Below are 26,723 nucleotides of genomic sequence, written 5' to 3'. Positions count from 1 at the left end.
TGTTTTTAAAAAGCTGATTTTGGAGTAGGGAATTGTAGTGACTATTCCTGGTTGTCAATTTGACTATATCCAGAATGAACTACAATCCAGAATTGGAAGGCTCACCTGTGCTCTTAATTGGGAGGCGGGGAGATACAAGTTTCTGACCTGAATCTTGGCTTGGAGATCTTGAGGCATAGTGGCTATGAATCCCAGAAGATTAAGGCAGAGATATCTCTGAGTTCAAGGTCATCTAGGACAAAAAAAGTCCCAGATCCAGGTAAGGTGGTATACACCTTTAATCTGGACCACTCCTTCTGCTAGAGACCTACATAAGGACATTGGAAGAAGGAAGATTCACTCTCCTTTGCCTGTTTGCCTTGTGGGACTGAGCAACTGCTAGATCCTGGGACTTTCATTCACAACTGCTGCTGACCATTGTTGGGAGTTGGACTACAGACTGTAAGTCATCAACAAATTCCCCTACTATATAGAGACTACCCATAAGTTCTGTGACTCTAGAGAACCCTGACTCATACAGGAATTTAGCTCAGTGGTAGAGTACTTTCCTAACAATCACAACACCCTGGTTCAGTCCTCCAGGGTGGGATGAGAGCAATGAAGCAGCAGAAAATTAAAAAGTTGATTTAAACAAAAGACATAAAATCACTTTTTTAAAAAAGATTTATTTATTTATTATATGTGAGTACACTGTAGCTGTCTTCAGACACTAGAAGGTGTCAGATCTCTTTACAGATGGTTGTGAGCCACCATGTGGGTGCTGGGATTTGAACTCATGACCTTCGGAAGAGCAGTCAGTGCTCTTACCCCCTGAGCCATCTCTCCAGCCCCCATAAAAATCACTTTTTAAATAAGAAATTATATAAATGATGGCAAATTTAGATTTACTGAATGAAAATAATATACATTATTGTAGATTCTAAAACTTTTTTTTTTTACTAAAAACTGCTATTAATCAGGTTCTAACCAGAATTGATAAGCCATGGAGCAATCTGAGCAGGAAAAGTTTACAATAAAGAATTACTGAAGGGGCTGAGATGTACCTCAGTTAGCAGAGTTCTTGCCTATCATGAATGAAAGACTAGATACTAGAAGTGATTCCCAACATCACACTAACTAGGCATGGTAATGCATGTGTATAATTCCTTCACTTGTGAACATGAAGATCTGAAATTTAAGGTTATCCTCGGGCTCCATAATGAATTGAAAGTCAGCTTGGGCTACAAGAAACTCAGTCTCAAAAAGGAAAAAAAAAGCTGAAGCCAGGTCACCTGGTATAAAATACCTATAATCCCAACACTTGGGAGGCAGAGGTAGAAGGATCTCAAAAGTTCAAGGCTGATTATTAATTAAAAGGAAAGAATTAGAGTAGCTAGTTTGTAAGAAGAGAACTCTCCAGAATAAGGAATAGCAGATGCAAGGAGAGTAGAGCTATTATCCCTACCCACTGTGGTAGAGCCACAAAAGAATTCTCTCCGGGAAGAGATGTGGACTAATACCCATGTTTGCTTTGACTACTTTAATTATCAAAATGAAGGTGGTTATAAGTTTGGTGGTACTAATGACATTACTAATCCTCTGGGAGAGAAGTCATAGCAGAGCAAGTCCTAAGAAAAAGGAGGCTTCTAAATGGAACCAATTGATTTCGGGTTACTGAACCAAAGACATGCTGCTTTGGGAGAGAGGCTCTATATTTGTGTTAACAGGAAAGAAGAAAAGGCTTTGGGCCTCTACCAAAGCAATATGGATCAGATAATGATAGGGGAAGAGCCCCTGAAGATCTCTGCTATAGACAGGGAAGAAAAATTCAAGAAGACCAAACAAACAGGACAGGTAACATGATTTGCTGATCCCTCCACATGGTAACTGGCTTAGACATAAAAATGTCTCTGGCCAAAACTTCAGCTAAAATTAGCCAATAAATCTTGTTGATTATGGAATTCTTAGAATTCATCATTCCTTTACATGGCATGAATGAAGAGTTATTACAATTAGGTATTGATCAAACTATTGATAAAACTTTCCTCTGCTCAAAGAGGAAAATTTTATCTTTAATTGATCTGTGCACCTTGTACAATTAATACAAATATCTTTATAGAATTAAAAATGTTGTTGTAAGATTCATATATTGCCCAAAGAGGTTTGAAGAGGCATCGGATCCTCTAGAACTGGAGTTACAGATGATTACGAGCCAAAATGTGGGTTTTGTGAACTGAAGTTGTGTCCTGAAGAGCAGCAAGTTCTCTTAACCACTGAACCATCTCTCCAGCTACATAGAAAAAAACTTAAATGAAAATGGCCAGTTCAACAAAGGTTTCAAACCACCAATTCAAAAATATGCGCCATGTGATTTTTCTGAATTTAACATATAGGTTAGACCTAGTCTTTCTAATAACTGCTATTACAAACTGTTAGGATGATTAAGGAATACAAGTTAAATGTCAGATAGTAAACTCATTGTAATATTAGATTCTGATTAAATTACAAGAAAGTGTATTCAAATTATTAAAAGAGTAAATAACTAAGAGTAATCAAGGTTTAACAGTTCAGATATACTATATATAGTTAGATAGTCTTCAAAAACATCATAGTCACAGAATATGGCACTCAAAAACATTCAATTATTAATAGATCTTTTGACTAGAAGACATATATGCTCCTGACAGCATCCCCTTCCCACTTTAGAGAAGATATGAGCATCATTACCTCCAACTGGAGTTACTTCAGTTGTGGCAAGCTAGCCGCTGGGTATGAAACACTCTAGTTTCATTCAGCAGACAATTACTGTCCAAAATGGGACACACAGATTCGGGATACTAGACTACTAAGCTTAGCCAAAAGAGGGTAAGCTAGTCCTTCATAATTCCTGCTTCACTTAATGTCTGTCAAATGGTTCTGGGCCAGAAGGCTGAAGACAGATGTTCCACTGTTACAAGAAATTTGAGTCTGTCATAGTCAGCTCTCTCTACAAATTGTGTAAGTTTTCGAAGCTATGTCTTTGTGCTTCCTACATATTCAGGTAATATTTAATTCCTTCTCAGATCTCTGACGGGGTTGAAGACTAGTTATATATAATTGAATATATAACTGAACTTCCTCAAGTTGGTTAGCATTAAATAAGATGACCTAGATTTGAAAGGATGGTTTTCAGTTGCAAATCAAAATCTGCAAGTTAAAATCAAATCTAATTGAGGTACAGAATTGTAAACTCTTAAGGTTAGGCTATATGATAGATCTAAACTGCCAAATATGATGAACTTCATGTTATACATGATACCTTAAAATTTACATAATTGTGTTTAGTTTATGTCTGAGAGAAAAGAGCCTTTTTAATTGGACAAAAAGGAGGAAATGTAGTGGCTTTAACCTAATGCTACTTATATTCTAAGGTTAATTTTAGTACCCAAAACTGCTTACATGAGAGTCTGTACATAAGACAACTGAGGGACTCTTCTCCCAGTTGGTTCTGATTGGTAAATAAAAATGCCAGCAGACAATGGCAGGGGAGGCCAGACAGAAGTGTGACTTTTAGGATTCCTAAATTTAGGACCAAAAGAGAAAGAGGAGGATACGCCATGCTGGGAAGAGAGAGGATATGCCATGCCTGACAAGAAAGGAGAACAGGGAGGCATAGCTGGCATGTGAAGGAGCCAGGAGAGTGCAGTCCAGTTGGGTAGCCCTCTGGGTCCAGAACAGTCAGATAGAATATAGAATTAAGTGATAACTTGGGATTATCAGCGAGATTAACTGCATGAAAGTTATGAAGTGGCCCAGCCATTAAGCTGATTAAGACATATCAAAATATAAAGGCTGTGTGTGTGTGTGTGTGTGTGTGTGTGTGTGTGTGTGTGTGTATGTGTATTTCATTTGGGAACATAAACATTTGGGTCTGGTAGCAGGAAAGCCCCACCAGGATTTATATTTTAAGAAATATTACTGCAATTGTGTGATCAGCCTGACATATGTGAGACCCTGTTTCAAAAATACACACACACATACACACACACACACACACACTATACCCATCAGAAATCTCCCTTCTAAGGTGCCAGTAAAAGCTGATTTCCCAACAGGGATGGGTGGGGAGAAGTTATTAACTACTATGTACTTTGGACTAAACTTCAGGACCTGGGTACCAGAGAAGCTTCCAGCATTTGTAGGAGCTATATGTTACTAATGTCACTTGGTCCAAGAAGTTGCCTGGTCAGCACAGCAACTCCAAGAAAGAAAGGCCCTTTCTCCTGTGTTGTATCCTAGTGCCCTCCACTGATAAAGTTTAACTCCAACTAGTTATCAAAGGAACAATTAAAGATAGTATAGAATGAATACTGAATTTGGAACAAAGAATATGCAATAAATTGGTATCTGGCACAGTTAAACGGCTTTCATCAATTGTGCCTAATCACAACTATGGCTGGTGACAGTTACCGAACAACCACAACAAAAATAGGAGCTTCGGTGAAATAATATTTTTCCTTTTCTTCTCCATACATTTTAATAAAGCTATAGTGTAAAAAAAGCTATACTTTTAAAGTATTAAAAATATAAAAAATAGAAAATAAATGCTAAATTCCTTCTGCTAAGAATTTAATTAGGTTTTAATTGGGTTTAGCATAATGCCTAGAAAATTATATTTAAAACCATTTATTTTCTGGAAATAAAAACATTCATTCATTAGCCAGACTAACCAAAGGGCACAGAGACAGTATCCAAATTAACAAAACTAGAAATGAAAAGGGAGATATAACAACAGAAACTGAGGAAATTCAAAAAATTATCAGATCCTACTACAAAAGCCTGTACTCAACACAACTGGAGAATCTGGAGGAAATCGACAATTTCTTAGACAGATACCAACTACAAAAATAAAATCAGGATCAAATAGATCATCTAAACAGACTATAACGCCTAAAGAAATAGAAGGGGTCATAGAAAGCCTTCCAACCAAAAAAAGCACAGGACCAGATGGTTTTAGTACAGAAGTCTATCAGACCTTCAAAGAAGACTTAACATCAATACTCTTCAAACTATTCCACCAAATAGAAACATAAGGAACACTACCCAACTCGTTCTACCAAGCCACAATTACGCTGATACCAAAACCCCACAAAGATCCAACAAAGAAAGAGAATTTCAGGCCAATATCCCTTATGAATATCGATGCAAAAATACTCAATAAAATTCTTGCCCACCGAATCCAAGAACACATCAAAACGATCATCCACCATGATCAAGTAGGCTTCATCCCAAGGGATGCAGGGATGGTTCAATATATGGAAATCCATCAATGCTATCCACTACATAAACAAACTCAAAGAAAAAAACCACATGGTCATTTCATTAGATGATGAAAAAGCATTTGACAAAATTCAGCACCCTTTCATGCTAAAAGTCTTGGAAAGGACAGGAATTCAAGGCCCATAGCTAAACATAGTAAAAGCAATATACAGCAAACCAGTAGGCAACATCAAATTAAATGGAGAGAAACTTGAAGCAATCCCACTAAAATCAGGGACTAGACAAGGCTGCCCCCTCTCTCCATATCTTTTCAATATGGTTCTTGAAGTCCTAGCTAGAGCAATTAGACAACATAAGGAGGACAAAGGGATACAAATTGGAAAGGAAGAAGTCAAACTATTACTATTTGCAGATGATATGATAGTATACTTAAGTGACCCAAAAAACTCTACCAGAGAACTCCTACAGCTGATTAAACAACTTCAGCAAAGTGGCTGGGTACAAAATCAACTCAAGCAAATCAGTAGCCTTTCTATACTCAAAGGATAAGCAGACTGAGAAAGAAATTAGGGAAATGACACCCTTCACAAGAGCCACAAACAGCATAAAGTATCTTGGGGTGACTCTAACGAAACAAGTGAAAGACCTATAAGACAAGAACTTCAGATCTCTGAAGATGGAAATAGAAGAAGACCTCAGAAAATGGAAAAATCTTCCATGCTCATGGATTAGCAGGATTAATATAGTTAAAATGGCCATCTTGCTAAATGCAATCTACAGATTCAACGCAATCCCCATCAAAATCCCAACTCAGTTCTTCATAGAGTTAGAAAGAGCAATTCTCAGATTCATCTGGAATAACAAAATCCCCAGGATAGCTAAAACTATTCTCAACAGTAAAAGAACCTCTGGGGAAATCAGTATCCCAGACCTCAAACATTACTATAGAGCAATAGTGATAAAAACTGCATGATATTGGTACAATGTCAGGCAAGTGGATCAATGGAATAGGATTGAAGACCCAGAAATGAACCCACACACCTATGGTCACTTGATCTTCGACAAAGGAGCTAAAAACATCCAGTGGAAAAAAGATAGCCTTTTCAACAAATGGTGCTGGTTCAATTGGAGGTCAGCATGCAGAAGAATGCGAATTGATCCATTCGTATCTCCTTGTACTAAGCTCAACTCCAAGTGGATCAAGAACCTCCACATAAAACCTGACACACTGAAACTAATAGAAAAGAAACTGGGGAAGACCCTTGAGGACATGGGCACAGGGGAAAAGTTCCTGAACAGAACACCAATAGCTTACACTCTAAGATCAAGAATTGACAAATGGGACCTCATAAAAACACAAAGTTTCTGTAAGGCAAAGGACACTGTCAAAAAGACAAATCGTCAACCAACAGATTGGGAAAGGATCTTCACCAACCCTAAATCCAACAGAGGGCTAATATCTTATACAAAGAACTCAAGAAGGTAGATCCCAGAGAACCAAATAACCCTATTAAAAAGTGGGGTACAGAGCTAAACAAAGAATTTGCACATGAAGAACTTCGGATGGCTGAGAAGCACCTTAAGAAATGTTCAACATCATTAATCATTAGGGAAATGCAAATCAAAACAACCCTGAGATTTCACCTCACACCAGTCAGAATGGCTAAGGTTAAAAACTCAGGAGACAGCAGGTGTTGGCAAGGATATGGAGAAAGAGGACCACTCCTCCACTGCTGGTGGGATTACAAAATGGTACAACCACTTTGGAAATCAGTCTGGTGGTTCCACAGAAATCTGGGCATGACACTTCTGGAGGACCCTGCTATACCACTCCTGGGCATATACCTAGAGGATTCCCCGGCATACAATAAGGACACATGCTCCACTATGTTCATAGCAGCCCTATTTGTAGTAGCCAGAAGCTGGAAAGAACCCAGGTGTCCCTCAACGGAGGAATGGATAAAAAAAAAAAAGTGGTATATTTACACAATGGAGTACTATTCAGTCATTAGAAACAATGAATTCATGAAATTCGTAGACAAATGGATGGAGCTGGAGAACATCATTCTAAGTGAGGTAACCCAGTCTCAAAAGAACAATCATGGTATGCACTCACTGATAAGTGGATATTAGCCTAGAAACTTGGAATACCGAAGACATAATCCACATATTATATGATGTCCAAGAAGAATGGAGGAGTGGCCCCTAGTTCTGGAAAGACTCAGTGCAGCAGAATAGGGGAATACCAGAACAGGGAAGTGGGAAGGGTGGATGGGGGAATAGGGAGAGGGAAGAGGGCTTATAGGACTTTCGGGGAGTGGGGAGCCAGAAAAGGGAAAATCATTTGAAATGTAAATAAAAAATATATCGAATAAATAAAAAAATAAAAAATATGAAAAATAGAAAAATAAATGCTAAATTACTTCTGCTAAGAATTTAATTAGCAGAAGAATGCGAATTGATCCATTCTTATCTCCATGTACTAAACTCCACTCCAAGTGGATCAAAGACCTCCATGTAAAACCAGACACACTGAAACTAATAGAAAAGAAGGTGGGGAAAACCCTTGAGGATATGGGCACAGGGGAAAAGTTCCTAAACAGAACACCAATAGCTTATGCTCTAAGATCAAGAATTGACAAATGGGACCTCATAAAATTACAAAATTTCTGTAAGGTAAAGGACACTGTTAAAAGGACAAAACAGCAACCAACAAATTGGGAAAGGATATTCACCAACCCTACATCTGATAGAGGGCTAATATCCAATATATACAAAGAACTCAAGAAGTTAGACCCCAGGGAACCAAATAACCCTATTAAAAATGTGGTACAGATCTAAACAAAGAATTTTCACCTGAAGAAATTCGGATGGCCGAGAGGCACCTTAAGAAGTACTCAACATCATTAGTCATTAGGGAAATGCAAATCAAAACAACCCTGAGATTTCACCTTACACCAGTCAGAATGGCTAAGGTCAAAAGCTCAGGAGACAGCAGGTGTTGCCGAAGATGTGGAGAAAGAGGAACACTCCTCCACAGCTGGTGGGGCTGTAAGATGGTACAACCACTTTGGAAATCAGTCTGGCGGTTCCTCAGAAAACTGGACATGACACTTCTGGAGGACCCTGCTATACCTCTCCTGGGCATATACCCAAAGGATTCCCCGGCATGCAGACTTATTTATAATAGCCAGAAGCTGGAAAGAACCCAGATGTCCCTCAAAGGAGGAATGGATACAGATAATGTGGTATATTTACACAATGGAATACTACTCAGCAATTAGAAACAATGAATTCACAAAATTTTTAGGCAAATGGTTTGATCTAGAAAATATCATCCTAAGTGAGGTAACTCAATCACAAAAGAACACGCATGGAATGCAATCTCTGATAAGTGGATATTAATTAGCCCAGAAGCTCTGAATACCCAAGGCACAAATCGCATAACAAATGACTCCCATGAAAAAGTATGGAGAGGGTCCTGATCCTGGAAAGGATTGATCTAGCATTGGAGGGGAATATAAGGACAGAGAAAAAGGAGGGAGGTGATTGGAGAATGGGTGGAGAGAAGAAGGTTTATGGGACATATGGGGAGGGGGGAATCTGGGAAAGGGGAAATCATTTGGAATGTAAACAAAGAATATAGAAAATAAAAATATTAAAAAAAGAATTTAATTAGGTTTTAATTAGGTTTAGGGTTAATGCCTAGAAAATTATATTTAAACCATTTATTTTCTGGAAATAAAAACATTCATTCACATACCACACAATAGCTAATAAATATTAAATATAAACATTGTCCTTGGATAAAGATTTAAATGAATTAAACAATCTTTTATAAAAGGACTAGAGAGATATCTCAATAAGTAAAGTGTTTTCTTTATAAGCATGGGGACCTGAGTTCAGAACTTCATAAACCACATAAAAGCTGGATATGGTAGCATGTACCTATCACCTTAGCAATCAGGAGTGAAGGTGGAGCCTGGAAGATTCCAGGGGGTCACTGGCTAGCCAGTCTAGCAGGAATGGTAAGCTCCAGGTCCACTGAGAGGTCCTGTTTCAAAACAAAAACAGTACTGTGGAGAATGACTGAGGAAGACACCTAATGATAATCTCTGGTTTCTATACTCACACGCAAGGGTGAGTGAACACTTCACACACATGCACACACACAAAATTAAAAATAATTCAAAAATCTAAAACGTTTAAACAGTCTCTTTATATAATAGACTAGGTTGGCAATATTCTAGTAATTCCAGAATTGCTTAATAAAGTCTTTCTTTTCAAGAGAGACTCACATATTAAAGTATGGTGTTATGATATGACGCTGAAATGATTCCTCCACAGGCTCACTGTTTGACCTCTTATTCCCCTGCTGGTGATGCGACTTTGGGAGAATCTGGAATGTGTAGGAGATGGACCTGGCTGGTAGAAACAGGTCATTAAGGGTAAGTCCTTGAAGGTTATGCCTAGCCCCTGCTTTCTGTAATGCACTCAGCTTCTAGATCCACCACACACCCAGGCTTCCATGTCTACCCTACTAAAATGAGCAAAATAAACCTTCGAATTGTCATGTATTATAGTCACAATGTCCACAAAGCAACTAATAATATATATGGAAAGGAAGGAAGGAAGGAAGGAAGGAAGGAAGGAAGGAAGGAAGGAAGGAAGGAAGGAAGGAAGGAAGGAAGGAAGGAGAGAGGAAGGAGAGGAGGGAGGGTGTGATGGAGGGAAAATATGCAAAAAATAAGTTTAGAAAAGAACTCTGAATGAAGATATACAAGCAAGATGTTTTGTCTCTGCATGGCAGTAGGCAGAGCCAGTGTGTTCAGAAGGCTAACTGACCAGTATCTGGCAAAATACACAGGACCCTGAGGGGACTAGATTAGGAGTTTAGATGAATTTACAATTATATAAATCATCTCACAGAGCTAAGGCTCAAAATATATAAGCATTAAATCTTAGTAAATCTGCAAAAAAAAAAAAAAAAACCATTGTGCTTTACTACTACTTCCAAAAGCTCTCCTACAACCAGCAAATGAGCTACATAAAAGCTATAACGTAACCCTGCAGTTTTCCCCAAATATTTTTGTATAATGTCCAAATAATGCTAAAAAATCCTAGGGTTTTAGAGCTGGAAGAAGACAGGAAGAACTTGAAACTATCTCCAGTTTATAGTAGGAAACATACTGCTCTATGAAGGCAATTTATTAGCTAACATCTTAGTTTGACAATCTATAACTGAAAATATTTAAATGATTACATTTAATATGTACATATGAACAGATAACACATTACATGTGTACATTCAATCTTAGTATACCTAATATCTTCTGGGTCATACATGGTAGTACACATCTTTAATACCAACACTTGGAAGGCAGAAGCAGATGGATCTCTGAGTCAGCCTGGTCTATTCCAGGGCTATCCTTCACAAGACAAAACAAAACAAAACCAATCCCTTCTGGTCTCTAATAGTACCTGCACTCATACATATACCCACACAGAAACACAAACAAATACACATGGTTAAAAATGAAAAAGTAAAACAAAAATAACTCCACCCTGGCTTATAAAAAGTATTTTTCACATTTTTAAATATTTTAAAGTCATGAACTATACAAATGAATTATACACAATAAATTGCATTGGAAGCAGATTTTAGGCTAATGAAGAAACCCAAGTAAGGAGATAAGAGAGAAGCCAGAGCTCTACAGAAGTCATGGCTAAGGAAATCTGGCCTGGTAAGACAGAGGTTACAGGGGAAGGGAGAGACTCAGTAGAATAGTACTATGGGTACTTAACTCTGCCTTAGAAAGCTCCAAGGTGAACAATAAACAATGAAAAGGACTTTACACAGATCACATGAGTCAGAAGGACAAGAGAAGATGGTCTTCAACTCACTGGAAGAACATTTGATGAATGAAGTTATCAGATTTATCCGAGGTCAAGAAGGAAAAGTTTTCAAATCATTCTACGCAATGAAGAAGCATAACTGAAATGTGAAAATCTGAAGAAGATTATTTTGAAAATCAGAAAATGATTATTTTGAAAATCCCAACTTTCCTATATTTTAGTTAAAACTTTTAGAGCCCAGATCAACTCTACTGGCATTAGGTGAAGTTTTCCCCAACCTTACCTTACAGAAAACTGACTGTTCTTCTTACAGCATATAATGTTATAAGCCCTCATCCTGCACTCAGCTCAGATTACCATGCATAGATCTTTTTTCACTATACATGTTAGTATCCAAGGACATTATGTACATTCACTCACTCAAGTGGTAAAAGGCACTGCAAAGTCATCAAGATGACACAAAGAATAAAGGCTCTTGCCCTGATTCCTAGTCTCATGGCATGAGTTCAAATCCTGGGACCCATACAGAGGAAGGAAAGAACAACTCCTACAAGTTGTTCTCTCCCCTCCACATGTGTTGTGGTGAGTGTGCAAACACAAGTGTGTGCGCGTGCGCACGCGCACACACACACACACACATACACACATATTACTTTTTAAAAAGATACTATAAAGTAGTGGTTCTCAACCTTCCTAATGCTATGGCCCTTTACTACAGTAGTGACTCCCAGTCATAAAGTTATATCGTTGCCACTTTATAACTGTAATTTTGCTGTTAGGAATTATACTGTAAATGATATGCAACCCCCACAGGAGTCATGACCCACAGGTTGAAAACTGCTGCTATAAAGGAACACAAAATTAAGACAGCCTACAAGAAAATTAAACTAGCACCAAATTCATAAGATACTCCTGATACTTAAAACCTAATAATTACTGGAGCTAGAGAAATGGTTCAGTGGTTAAAAGCACTTGCTGCTCTTCCAGAAGATGTGAGTAGTATAGGTTCCAATTCTAGAATCCACATAGTGACTCAAAACTGGTCTGTAATGCCAACTCAAAGGGAATCCAAAGCCCTCTTCTAATCTCCAGGAACACAAAGTACACAAGTCATGCACAGATAAGCATACAAGCAAAACATCCATACACATAAAATACCAATAAAAACTAAAAACTAAAATAAAATGAACCTATAGATATTTTTAGATGCATTCAATTACAATTAATGGAATCATTCTTTTTCTCCCAAATGTATTTGCTGTAACAATTTCATCCTTCAACTCTAACACTATCATATTTTTTCACTCACTCACTCATTTACTTATTAACTGAACTGTGTAAGAGGGTGCAGAGATGGATCTGTGGTTAAGAGCACTCACTGTTCTTCCTGAGGACCCAGGTTTGGTTCCCAGCACCCACAGTGGGTGGTTCATAACTACCTGTAAATCCACACCAGAGGACAGGTACTTTTTTCAGACTGCTTCTCTTCTGGATCCTTGGGCCCCTGCATTCACACTTGGATATGTACATAAAATCCAAAATGAAAATAAATCTTTTTAAAAAGATGCATTTAAGTTTAATTAATAAAATGGGACTATTTCATAATACTAAAATTTCATCAAGGATACCATTTATTCTTTTATGATTTATTTTCATTAAAGCTTTTATATTGCCATCAATTCCTAAATTAACTTAAGACAATAAGATAGTTTTTTTTTAATTTGTTACATTTATTTCTTTGAGTAGGGGAACAGAGGGGACCTGAATGTAGAAAATTTGCAGAACCCAGTTCTCTCCATCCACCATGTGGGTCTAAGATCAAACTCAGGTTGTCAGGCTTAGCGAGAGGTGCTTTTTACTCACACTCTGAACCACCTTACCATCCCAAAAAATTTTTTTAAATAAATTTAAAGTAGTTACAAGATGGAAAATATTTTTCTGAGCACTTGGTATTCAAGATTCTAAGTATTCCCAAATATTAGTAATATAGGTTCCATAACTTAAAAAGTATTATCTTTAATAGTCAAAGTTTTTTTGAAATTTATTTATTTAATGTATATGAGTACACTGTTGCTGTCTTCAGAAGAGGGCATCGGATCCCATTACAGATGGCTATGAGCCACCATGTGGTTGCTGGGAATTGAACTCAGGACCTCTGGAAGAATAGCTCTTAAGAGCTGAACCATCTCTCCACACTGTAAATATTTATTTTTAAATATGTGTATGTATATGGGTCTGTATGTGGGTATGTGTTTATGGTGTCTGTGGAAGTCAGAGGAGTCAGATACTGCTGCAGCTAGAATTACAGGTGGCTGTGAATCACCCAGTGTAGGATCTAGAAATGAAATCTGTGTCCTCTCCAAGAGCAGTACACACTCTTACCTACTGAACCATCTCTCTGGCCCCCACCAGCACTTTTTAAAAGAGAATCACAGATATCACATTGTATGAGATATTAGAGTCTGTGTGATTAATCTTTCTTTTCGTACACACACAGACTAATATGCACACAAGTAAAGTTATGATAAAAGCTTCTTAAGGAAGTTTAAAAATATTGTGAACATCTGTCTTGTTTCCTTGGGCTGCCATAACAAGCTACCATTTGCCATAACAAGCAATCATGTCTTTATTGAGAAAGCTAGAAACCTTAAATCTAGGTGTCAGTCGAGTTGTTTCCTTCGTAGAGGCACTGAAGAAAAATGGTTCCCTCATTCCTCTGAGCGTTGGGTGACTACGGGCATTTCTTGCCACTCTTTGGTTTGTAAATGCATCATTCCAACCTCTGCATCCACTTTTCCTCAGCTCTCTTCTCTCTGTGTCGCTGTGATTTCTTCTTACATAGATATGAATCATTGAATTTAGAGCAGCCTAGTTCTGGTATAATCCCAGAATTTGAACTTTAACTGCAAAGACTCTATATTCAAATCAAGTCACATTCTGTGGTACCAAATGGACATGAACTTTAGGTGATTATTTAAACCCCACAATATCATTGAACATACTTATCACTGAACATAATATATTTTAAAGCAGCAATTCTTTTTCAAACTAAAATGCTTTTAAACTAAGTTATAACATTCACATAGTTTACCAAAAACAGTGAAACAATAACAAGAAAAATTTCCTTGAGAATTTCTTAATTGCCTTATATAATATAGTAAACATAACCTAGAACATCCTTAGTCATCAGGGAAATGCAAATCAAATTGACCCTGAGATTCCAACTCACACCAGTCAGAATGGCTAAGATTAAAAAAACTGAGGTGACAGCAGATGTTAGCAAGGATGTGGAGAAAGAGGAACACTCCTCCATTGTTGGTGGGACTGCAAGCTGGTACAACCACTCTGGAAATCAGTCTGGAAATTCTTCAGAAAATTAGACATAGTATTACCTGAGGACCCAACTATACCACTCCCGGGAAAATATCCAAAAGATGCTCCAACATATAAAAAGGATCCATAACGTACTTCTGTATAAGAGATTTTCACTGGTGATGCAGATCAGTGACAGACTCCTGTCTAGCATGTGGACATCATGGGTTTAATCCTTAGCATTTGAAAAAAAATAATTTAGTTGGAACAGTAGAAAGAAGATCTATATGCAGGGGATTCTATAAGTCTTTTGCAGGTCACTAATCATAATAGAGGACAAAAAAAAAAGTCATGAAAATTCCTAGTATAGCTTGGAAACTTGAGCTTTTAAATGACAATAAAGATCTATTAGGTGATACAAGTGTAAAAAATAGTTCCAAGAGTTCAAAAACAATTATCTCTTTGCAAAGTCTCTTATACTATCAGAAATTTCAAGGAGCAGAATTAAAAATTAGTGATAGAAAAAGGGTTCACAAATGGCTCCAGATACAAGAACTTTTTATACTATACAACTCTTGGGTTTCCCCATCTCAGCTGATAACTATGATTGTTCAGTGATATGAAAAAATGCAAATATAAAGATGAACATGAACCAAAGCCCTGATCATGTTTTCAATATTCATAATTTTATTTCATTTTATTGACTATACAGTACTTTAATATAAGGCTACATCATATTTTATTTACACAATTTTCCAGTAATCAACATTAAGCCTGATTTCCAATTTTTACTACAATGGTCAATAGTATAATCAACAAGGCACAAAAAACAACAACAACATCAACAAAACACTTTTGTGAGTATTTTTTTTAATCTCACAGCAGGCTGCATACAGCTACAACTTCAGACACAGGCACTTGTTTACACTTTTTTCTACATATAAGTGCTTCAGCAGAAAACTTTAAGGAGCATTAACCTAATCACTTTCCTGTGTTACAAATGAGAGGATAGAGACCCCATACCAACTGGCTTTCCTGCATTTATACAATAATACAAGTCATCTCAAACTAGTGTCCTGACGAAATGCCCTTTCCTTAGCCCTATTCCACATTTCTTCATGTTTTGTGGTAACAATAAAAACACTAGAGACTGGAGAACTTATTTACCTCAATGTTCTGGAGGCAGAGAAATTCAAGATCGACAGGGCTTCATGTTACATCATAACCTGGCATATGGAGAAAAGTGATGCATACAAAAATAAGGGATATGTCAGGCTCACCCTTAAGATAAATGATCAGTGTGTGGAGATCTCATGACCTAATTACTTCTAAAAAGTCTCAAGCCACAATGATGCTACATTGAGAATTAAATTTCAACATGAATTTTAGAGGACATAAAACATATTTAAACCATACCAGTCTCATTTTTCCCTTCCTGGTTCCAAAAAGTCTGATAAACTTATGTTCTCCACTGCTGAGCTGAAATAGAATTACAAAGTCTTTTTAACTATCTGCAGTTCTGCAGTAGTTTGTTTGGTTGGTTTTTGTTTTTGTTTTTTGTTTTGTTTTTTGTTTTTTGTTTTGCTGGTGACAGAGAATTTGGGTATGGATATAGAGAGTGGAACCACAGTTGAAGCAATTAGGAAGCTATATATAAAAATTAAAACAGGACAGCAGACATTGCTCAATGATAGACCACGTGTATGACATGCATAAAGTCCTAAGTTTGAGCCCAACAGAAATGCATATACATGTGAGTGCATGTGAACACACATATATCATCAAAATAATATGCTGGAACAAGAGAGTTCAATAAGACAGATTGGAAAATCCAGATACTTACCCTATCACATTTGGAATATAGTATATTATAATGTTGGGTTTCTTTTTATTTTTCTTTCCAAGTTGTTGGAAGAAGTATTTAGCAAATGATAAAAGATAACTGGACTAAAATCATCTTGAGAAAAATTAAGCACAATCTCGTTTCCATATCTTATACTAACTAGGTTATTCAAATATAGTTTTGAATATGTAAGAGTAAAGTACTGAGAATACTAGGGCATAAATTTTTTTAAAGAAATCATTACAGACTATACGAGTAGCAACACAATACACCCCACTGAGAATTTCAACCTTGAGCTCTCCTACAACCTAAATTTATAACCCAGATTCCACTGGCTCAATTCAGAGATAAGCAAACCTGTGCAAAAATTAGGAGCCTTTGGCATCTTTCACAGCTTCAATATCTGCCTGACCTTTCTTTTGCTATGCCCTCTCATGTTCCTTTAAATAAAACTCTATGGAGACTATGGTTTATGAAGACAAATGAGTCCTTTCAGATACCCAACCTTGTGAAATTTTTACAATAATATCTTCTATAATTTTCACAATGTAAAAGTAGGCCATGTAACCAGCTCATATTCTTATAAAACAAAAAGTGTCTACATTTTATGCTGTTTCCTCATTTATAATAAATATATACACCGCCACTGACACTCTTTCCAAAGCAGTTCTATAAATGGATAAATGTATAAGAGTACTCATTTAGTAAAGACGCTGAGGAGCAAAAGAAAAAAATGACTTGTCCATGGTTGTTCAGCTAATGAAAATGCAGATGCACATTCAACCCTAAGACTAAGTTTATTAGTTAAACTTAGTCTTGTATTATACTGCTTTCCAAATCTGAAACAATTACATACATGATATCACAATAACTCTTGTGAGTTTAAGGTAACACATCCTATGATAATGAGTCTATGTATATTTATGAATTAAAAGATAGTTTTTAATAACAATATGCAACAGTCCTAAAAGACTAAATATTTTTGTTCATCCCTTCACACTATAATTTATGGGCACAGGGTTTAGGCATTGCACTGAGTAATGTTTTTAGTAAAACAGATTTTTTTCTATATTCTTTGTTTACATTCCAAATGCTTTCCCCTTTCCTGGTTCCCCCCTCCCCATATGTCCCATAAGCCCTCTTCTCTCCATCCATTCCCCAATCACCCCCCTCCCATTTCTCTGTCCTGGTACTCCTACAATGCTGGATCAAGGCCTTTTCCAGGGCCCTCTCCTTCCTTCATCTTGGAAATCATTTGATATGCTAATTGTGTCTTGAGTATTCAGAGCTTCTGGGTAATTAATATCCACTTATCAGTGATTGCATTGCATGTGTATTCTTTTGTGATTGGGTTACCTCACTTAGGATGATATTTTCCAGTTCCAACCATTTGCCTAAAAAATGTCATGAATTCATTGTTTTTAATTGCTGAGTAGTATGCCATTGTGTAAATATACCACATTTTCTGTATCCATTCCTCCATTGAGGGACATCTGGGTTCTTTCCAGCTTCTGGCTATTATAAATAAAACATATTCTTGAGAAGAAAATAAATAACTTTTCAGTTCATAAGCAAAAAAGGAAGATAATCTGAATTTCAAAAACAGTGAAGACTTTTTTTACACAGGGTCTGACTATGTAGATCAGGAGCTAATCTGCTACTTCACAAATATCTACCTGCCTTTGCCTCCAGAGTACAAACCCATACTCTAAATTTATAGTAAAGTTGTAAACCATCAACCAATATTTATATGGTACTTTAGGGTCTATGGAAGTCATTACTTATCTAAACCTGTAAGATAATTGAAAATCCAGTATGACAGCTAAAGAAAAATTAAGCAGCTTGTCTTATATATCTCAGCCACGTAAGATGCCACATGCCTTTAATTCCAGCACTCAGGAGGCAGAAGCAGGTAAATCTTGAGTTCAAGACTAGCCACCCTAATTTAAAGACCAAGATACAGGATGGCCAGGGCTACACAGAGAAACCCTGTCTCAAAAACAAAAACAAAAACAAAAAACAAAAAAAACAAAAAACAAAAACAAAAAAAAATCAAGGAAAAGTCAGGATTCACATACAAGGATACTGATTATAAAATTTCTGTTCTCGGGCTGGAGAGATGGCTCAGCGGTTAAGAGCACTGACGGCTCTTCCAGAGGTCCAGAGTTCAAATCCCAGCAACCATATGGTGGCTCACAACCATCCGTAATGAAATCTGATGCCCTCTTCTGGGGTGTCTGAAGACAGCTACAGGGTACTCATATACATAAAATAAATTTAAAAAGAAAAAGAAAAAAGAAAACACGTGTGCAGGGGGGAAAAAAAGACAAAAAAAATTTCTATTCTCAGGGTTGGGAAGATGGCTCAGTGGTTGTTAAGAAACTGTACTGCTCTTTCAGAGGATATGAATTTGGTTTCCAATACCAGTCAGGTGGCTAACAACAACCTGTAACTCCAGCTCCAGGGCACCCAATGACCTCTTCTAACCTCTGGCAAGCACTGCATTCATGTGTACAAGCAAATTCACACACATATATATATATTTTTTAACCCTAAGATATCTATTCTAATTCCATTTTATGAACTATTTTTTATATTGTTCTGGATTTTGTGTATGTGTATATAGTTGTTAATCTAGAAAATAAAAGAAAAAACTCAGTAAGCCTTTACTTACTTTATTTAGAAACCTATTAATTTAGAATTTTAAAATAAAGTTAAATGTTTTAGTAAAGAATTGATTCTCTTCATAACTGATGACTGTAAATTTTTATTATAAATGTATTTAATTAAATATCATTACCATTCTAGTAATAGTCAATATATCTCAAACATTTTTTCAAGTTATGCAGCAAATGAAATAATTCTTTTAGTCAGCTTCCTTGTAAATATGAATAACAAAACCAAATAATTATATTTAGATTAGTTATATAGAAAATAAGTTGTAAAATTACTTTGAAAATGTGTAGCTGGTTGTTTATGTGTAACAATGTTTCAGTCAGTATAAGCAGCTAAGTATTAATTTTAAAAGAGTACTAAGTAAAAAAATAAGATTATGAATTTACTTAACTAAGTACTTTAAAGGTTTTTAATTTAAATCTGATTCCTAAGTACTAGAGAAAAAACTAAAAAATACATGTATTTTTTGTTTTTTCAATTCTCAAATCCCTCAAATAAACTAAGCTACTTCTATCAGAACTTCTGGACCAACTTTCACTGGAACAAGATATTTTTTCCCCTAAGTTATTCATTCACTACCCAAGTATCAGCTTAAGGTCTGGGACAACTGTTTGACAGAAAACCAAAGAAAACAGAATGGGTCGGCCAAGTTGAGTGAGACATGGTACCAAATAGAGGTTTCTCTGTGATCCAAGTAAAGCAACAGTATCAAACACACATAATAAATATTTTCATGGGCATTCCATTAAGTTAGAATCTAAATATTGAATTTCACATTATGCTTGAAATAAATAGAATTTTTTAAAGACAGATAAAAACAAGAGAAACAGAAATAGTCTTTTATATTTTTGGAATTACAACAGTAACTGATTTATATGACATCATTAGATATAAAATGCCATCTGTAGGTTGGATGTTATTATCCTTATTTTACTTATCAGAGAACTTGATCTCCATAGAAGGTATATAAATTGCTCTGTGTTGTATAGCTGTTAGAATGGAATATCTGAACTTAACCTCATGTCAAAGAAAAACTATGTCACACCAGATGAAAAACAAAGGAAATCAAATACAAAAGATTCAAAATAACAAGTACTACTCTTTACTAATAATTAAGGGCAAGCAAACTATATGTATATATAATCCTGAACTTATCTACACTTCTAAAATGTATTTACTTATATTCTTTATAGTTTTAAGAAATGCGAGTTGGGCAGTGGTGGCACACGCCTTTAATCCCAGCATTTGGGAGGCAGAGGCAGGTGGATTTCTGAGTTCGAGCCAGCCTTGTCTACAGAGTGAGTTTCAGGGCAGCTAGGGCTATACAGAGAAACCCTGTCTTGAAACCAGAAAAGAAAGGAAAAGGAAAGGAAAGGAAAAAGGAAAGGAAAGGAAAAAGGAAAGGAAAGGAAAGGAAAAAGGAAAGAAAAGGAAAAAGGAAAGGAAAGGAAAAAGGAAAGAAAAGGAAAAAGGAAAGGAAAGGAAAAAGGAAAGGAAAAAAGAAAGGAAAGGAAAAAGGAAAGGAAAGGAAAGAAAAAAAGAAAAGAAAAGAAAAGAAAAGAAAAGAAAAGAAAAGAAAAGAAAAGAAAAGAAAAGTGACTGTTAAAGAATTCTTCACTGCTATAAAGAATCATTTATCAAGGCTGGAGAAATGGTACAGAGGTTAAGAGTACTTGTTGCCCTTGAAGAAGACTCAAGTTTGGTTCCCAGCACTTCCACGGTGGTTCACAACAATTTATAACTCCAGTTCCAAGGGATAACTTCTTTTGACCTCTATGGTCATCATGCACACAGTGGCACACAAATATGCAGGCAAAACTCTCACACACAAAACAAAATTAATCTATTTAATAAAAAATCAAAAGAATCATTTCCCCTTTTTGCTATTTATCCTTTTTACATTTTTTTAAGTTTACACCTCAGTATAAGACATAAATGGAGAAAAAAATCTACTGTGTAACACTGCAGAGCAACATACATAAACTAGACAACAGAATCAGCCAAACAGGGGCTGGAGTAATGGTTCAGCTGTTAAGAACACAGGCTGCTCTTCCAGAAGATCTAATTTTGATTCCCAGCATCCACATTAGGTAGCACACAACTGCCTGTAACTCCAGCTCCAGGGGATCCAACACCTCCTGACCTCCACCAGCAACAGCAGTCATGTGGTATACATTCATACTAACACTAACACACACACACATACACACACACACACACACACACACACAAATATTTTTGGGAAAAAAGGCATCAGCAGAAAGGTAAGTGAAGAATTATAAAAAGATGAAAAAAATAAGATATAAGTGAGCCTTTTATAATGTTTAAAGAAATAAAAGGTAATAGCAAAAACCAAGCACAAAAGAAAAAGATTATTACCAACACTGAGACAAACTTGGAAAATTTTAATCCTCTAGAAATGACAACTTTTTAATCTTTTTTTTATTTTATTTTATGTATGAGTGATCTGCTGCATGTACACCTGCAGGCCAGAAGAGGGCATCAGATCCCTTTATAGATGGTCATGAGCCACCCCATGGTTGCTGGGAATTGAACTCAGGACCTCTGGAAGAGCAGTTAGTGCTCTTAACCACTGAGCCATCTCTCCAGCCACAAATGAAAAGATTTTTCAAAAAATAAAATAACCGTGAATTTAGAAAAAAAATCAGTAAGTCTGAATTAATCAAGTAGAGGGGAGGGAGTGTCAGGATAAAGCAGGAGAGATACCAATAGAGAAGACCATTTAAACCAGTACACAAAACAATGAAGCTGTGCTCTGTAAGAAAATAACAGCAGTACCACATAAAGTACAAATGTTTACAAGACTGAGATCACATTAGAAGGAAGCAAAGGCAGATTATGAAAGGAACCCTATGTTATATCTCTCAACACTACATTTGTGTTATGCCAATACTACTTAGATGGTTATTTTTTAAGCTCAGGAATAAATTCATTAGAGTTTAAAAGAAAAGCCCTCAGAGCAGGCAACCTATGAATCTCAGAAGCTGTCTGGAGGAAAAGATTGAGAAGAAAAATAAAACCATTCAGTTTAAGTTGGCATGAAGGTCAAATACATGACAGAAAGGATAGCTTTATAGAGTGAGGAAGCCCAAAATGCTAGGGAAGCTCAAAGCATGCTTGAAAAAAAGACAGAAGAAAAGAAAAAAAACTATGCTTTTCTGAATAATTTAGACAAATCGGCAGACTTACAAAGCTATATGGCTGAAACCCAGTAAACTATTACCTAGATGGCTTTCTTATCTCATACATTTATCCACTTATTTACATGCAATAAAACTGCTAGTTTTAAAATATATAAATTCTTGGCTAAGAAAAAATAGCTATCAGCAATATGCAGGCAGCCCAAAAATCCTTGCACTACAAATATTCAAACATATTGGAAATGTTCAATAAATAAATTCTTTGTTTTGTTTTTGTTCCCAAGAGGGTATCACTATATAGACCTGGTTAATGTAGTCTATATAGCCCTGGCTAATGACTTATATAAACCAGATTGGCTTCAAACTCAGAGGCCAGTCTGCCTGCTCCTGCCTCAATGCTGGAATAAAAGATATATGCCATCACTTGACTTAATGAATATATTCTTAAACAGTATTAAAACTCAAGATACTTTGGAGGAATGTGACACAAAGGGAAATTTAAAAATAACATGGTAACCAGGTTAAAATTTCTCCACGAGGGCAAGGGGAAGAGCATGAGTTGCCTGTTTTGGTACCACAGAAGGGAGAGATGCAATGCTCATACTAGAATAAGACCAAGGTCTTGGACCATTTCAGGAATGAGCACTAGGTCTGGGATTACCTGGTATGCTTAAGAAGCTACTTAAAAAGAAGAGAGAAGGAAGACAGACAGACAGACAGACAGACAGACAGACAGACAGACAGAAAATGTCCATAACACATGTGTGGAGGCCAGAGGACAACTATATGGAGTTAGATCTCTCCTTCCACACTTATGTAGGTTTAGATTCAACTGAGATAGCCAGGCTTGTGCAAGGGGCACTTTTATCTGAGCCATTTTACAAGTCTCTTACAAATGGTCTCTTTGTTCATTTATTTTGTATTGGTTTGTTGTTGTCATTGTTTTGTTTTGTAACTCATCAGTGTAAACTTTTTGGATGATGCATCTTATAATGTCAATGGACTGAACATGTCGTGAGAGCAACCTCTAAAGCAATAATCAAGAGAGGTAACAGAGAAGCTACTAGACCAGCTAAAATACCAGATGTATAAACACATAGCTAAATTAATTCAAAAGACAACAGGAAAAGAATGAAAAAAAGAAAAAAAATACAAAGAGAGTTAAAAAGCTAACCAAATCATACTAACAATTTTATTACCTATAAACAGACAATATATGCCAATGAAAAGACAGAGGCTTAAAGCAGGTATGGTGGCTCATGTTTATAATCCAAGTATACAGAAGACTGAGATAAGAGCATCCTAAGTTCAAAGCCATCCTGGACTATAAAGTAAGATGTTATATGAAAAACCAAAAATAAAAAATAATAAGAAATTGTTAAACTGACAAAAAATAATGTAAAGAGTCAATTATAAATCCACAGAAACATGTTTTACATGTATAAATATATAGATTAAAAATTAAAAGGTAGGAGAGAAAAGCAATGCCAACATAAACTATAAAAAAGCTGGGTGATTACACTAGCATCAAAGAAAGCAGACTTTAGGACTCAGTTATTACCAGAGGAAAGAGATGACATGTCATAGAGGTAAAGAGTTAATAGTTCAAGCTTATCAATGTTTATAGAGCCAATGATAATATCATAATTTTACTATGTCTAATTCTGGAGTTCTGCTTTGTTCTTCTAATCTACCCAGTCACTACTGTTAAAAGCAGCCTGTTGTGAGAAATTAGAGAACATATCTAAGAGCTAACAGTTCACCTCTAGGACGAGTCAACAATTGTTCCCAGCTCCACAAATAAATTACTTCAACTTTAAGCTACTTACTCACTTTCAGTGGGTGAAATAGCTCTTTTGATTATTATGCATATATTATAGAGATCACTAAAAGGATGCTTGTAAAATTCTAGGAAGATAAAACAGCTTATGAAAGTACTAAACTTTGTTCTTACTTTCTAGTCTCATCTTGTAAGACTTAAAAGTCATGGTATAATTTAGCATACCAAGTTTACAGAAGGAGAAATCAAAATTACTCAACACTAAACTTCAAACACTATTTTCAGTTACTTATTGCTGAATAATCCAAACTTCATATTTTCAAGAGATATTTATTATTATCTCTCACAGAACAATATGAACAATGAAAGAGACACAGATGTATAATGTATATGTAAATACCAGTTCTGAAAAGAGTATTGTGGACAAGGGGGAGGAGTGGAAAAGACTGAATATATAAGACTAAATAAACTAGATAACATGATATGCGAGTATATGCTCACCAAAATGATTAAACTGAAATTAACTGAAGCAAAAGACTGACAACGATGTGACCAGATGATGTATGTGTAAATCAGGCATGGTAGCACATGCCTGTATTTCCAATAGTCAGGAAGGCCAATGTGGGATACATAAAAAGTCGAAGGCTAGCCTGGGTTACATAGCCAGATGCTGTCTAAAAATGAAAGCCTGGGAGTTTCTAATGCAAGAAAATATATATTTACTTTCTGTCCTAAATATTCCAATTGATAGGATTTACCTATGAAAAAATAAAAAGACACATCTATTAGGCAGGTGTGGTGGCACAGCCTGTACCCCAGCACTTAGGAGGCTAAGGAAGGAAAACTGCCACAATTTCAAGTCAGTGAGGGCTAAACAGAAGTTCAGCCAGGAATACATAGCAAGACCATGTGAAAAAAATAGCAAAATAACAAAAAATGTCTTTGCCCATAGAAAGACTTGTTCAAGAATGTTCATAGCAGTTCTAGTGATAATTATCAAAATCCAAAAACATGGCTACCCAAGCAGGAAAATGAGTTTGTATTTCACTTATACTACCAATACATAGCAACAGAGATGAATCTCAAAAACATTCTGCTGAACAAAAGAAGTCTTACATCAAACAGTAAATACTAGATGATTCATTCTACTTACATGCAGTTCCAGAACAGGCAAATCTTCCTTACAGGAGGGGGGAGAAATCAGAACAATGGCTACACTGGAGGAGGTGACTATAACACAGAAGGGGCATGAGGTTCGTGGCAAGCAAAGCTTTCCCTTTCTCTTTCTCTTCCTCTCCCCTGCCCCAACCATTGCCAGAAAAATTTCTAAGGCTTCTAGGACTTCAGGTGTGCTAAGCATCCACTGTACTACAGAGCTACATCCCCAACCCAAAGCTGCATATCTTGACAGAAGTTCTGTTACACAGGTGTACTTATTCCTCAGCAAATACAAGTTTAATATTTATGCATTACATTAAATGAGGACTTTATATAAAAATAAAAACACATTAAAAAGTTGAACTTTATATAATGAAACACCTGTGAAAGTTTTTAGGGGAAGTGTATGGTTGTCTGCAATTTACTTTGAAATGAATCAAAAAATAAAATGATAGGCAGAGAGAAGAATCAGTAAACAAATAGATATGTTATAAAACAAGTACAATAAAATGTTGAAGTAAAGCACAGGCACTGGGTAAATGAACATCCTCTACAGTATTCTTCCAAGTTTGTTTTATGTTCGAAGTTCCCTGTCCCTCTCCCTGTCCCTCTCTCCATGTCCTCTCTCTTCTCTCTCTCTCTCTCTCTCTCTCTCTCTCTCTCTCTCTCTCTCTCTCACACACACACACACACACAAACGCGCACACACACAAACTCACACATATACAAACATGCACACACACACATACAAAACAAACATTAAGAGGCTAGAGAAATGGCTCAGTGGTGAAGGGTAACTATTGGCTGCTCTTTCAGAAGACTCAAGTTCAATTCCCAGCACTTACACAGAGACTTACAACTGTCTATAACTCTAGTTGCAGATGTTGTCCTTCGGCCTTGCTGCACATTAAGTATACAAGTGGTACACTGGCATACACGCAGGGAAGACACCAATACACATAAAATAAAAATAAACCAGATAAAACAATTAAGATAAAGTGCTTACTTATCTCAGATGCCTGAAGTCCTGGTTCATAAAGGGCATTTTATAGAAAATAAAATGATACAGAGAATAAGTGATTTACCCAGTCACAAGCCTAAACTTAAGCACAGTTCCAGACTCCAGTGTACTGGCCTTTTGTTTATCCTGTTGCTTTCTCCATAGTAAAACTTTCAAGATTTTCATGACCATAATGGTTCTTGCTGTCTCTCTGGCTCTGTTATTTTGTTGAGTTCTAAACAAGTCTGTAACCTAACACAAAATTGTAAACTTACTGAAAACATTGACAGTGTTTTTTGGTTTTGTGCTTTTTTTTTTTTTTTAACTCAACCATGTGTTTCTCAAAAATAAACTTTGTAGATGACAATGCAATGCTGGTGTGTTGCAGTATCAAAAGTTAGGTACATCTACAAGTCTTTATAAATCTGAAAACAAGTTTCAGGTTTTAGGTAAGTATCATTTTTTTCACTCTGTTCCAATGTACCCATAAATATATTCATCTTAACACGCAAAACCATTTACTTGCACTCTCTGAGTTGGATATATTAAACTTAAATCTATTTGTACACTAAATTTGATTTTTCATTTGTCCTTCCTTCTTCGACTGACTTATGGTGCTTTTGAACTATAAGTTGGATAAAGTATTGCCTATCTGCTTTCCCTTAGGTAAAGAATTCTCTTGGGACACGCAATATGGTT

General features: G+C 36.2%; 1 protein-coding gene across 3 annotated transcripts in view; it reads right to left on the bottom strand.

Moving 5' to 3' along the window:
• The window catches only part of Acer3 (alkaline ceramidase 3), an 83,836-nt gene that overhangs the window by 51,302 nt on the left and 5,811 nt on the right, over positions 1-26,723 (bottom strand). The window contains exon 2 of one of the 3 annotated variants that reach the window (XM_052158227.1): positions 11,143-11,248. The exons of 1 other annotated variant lie outside the window; for it this stretch is intronic. The gene's annotated coding sequence lies outside the window, so the exon portion shown is untranslated. Of the gene's footprint in view, positions 1-9,193; positions 9,265-11,142; positions 11,249-26,723 lie in introns of those variants that run through there. One more of the 3 variants, XM_052158236.1, reaches the window with a different exon arrangement.

This window comes from Apodemus sylvaticus, chromosome 1 (assembly GCF_947179515.1).
Source record: "Apodemus sylvaticus chromosome 1, mApoSyl1.1, whole genome shotgun sequence".
Classification (NCBI taxonomy): Eukaryota; Metazoa; Chordata; class Mammalia; order Rodentia; family Muridae; genus Apodemus; species Apodemus sylvaticus.
Note: the sequence above shows the minus strand (reverse complement) of the source record. Positions and strands in the feature narration are given on the sequence as shown.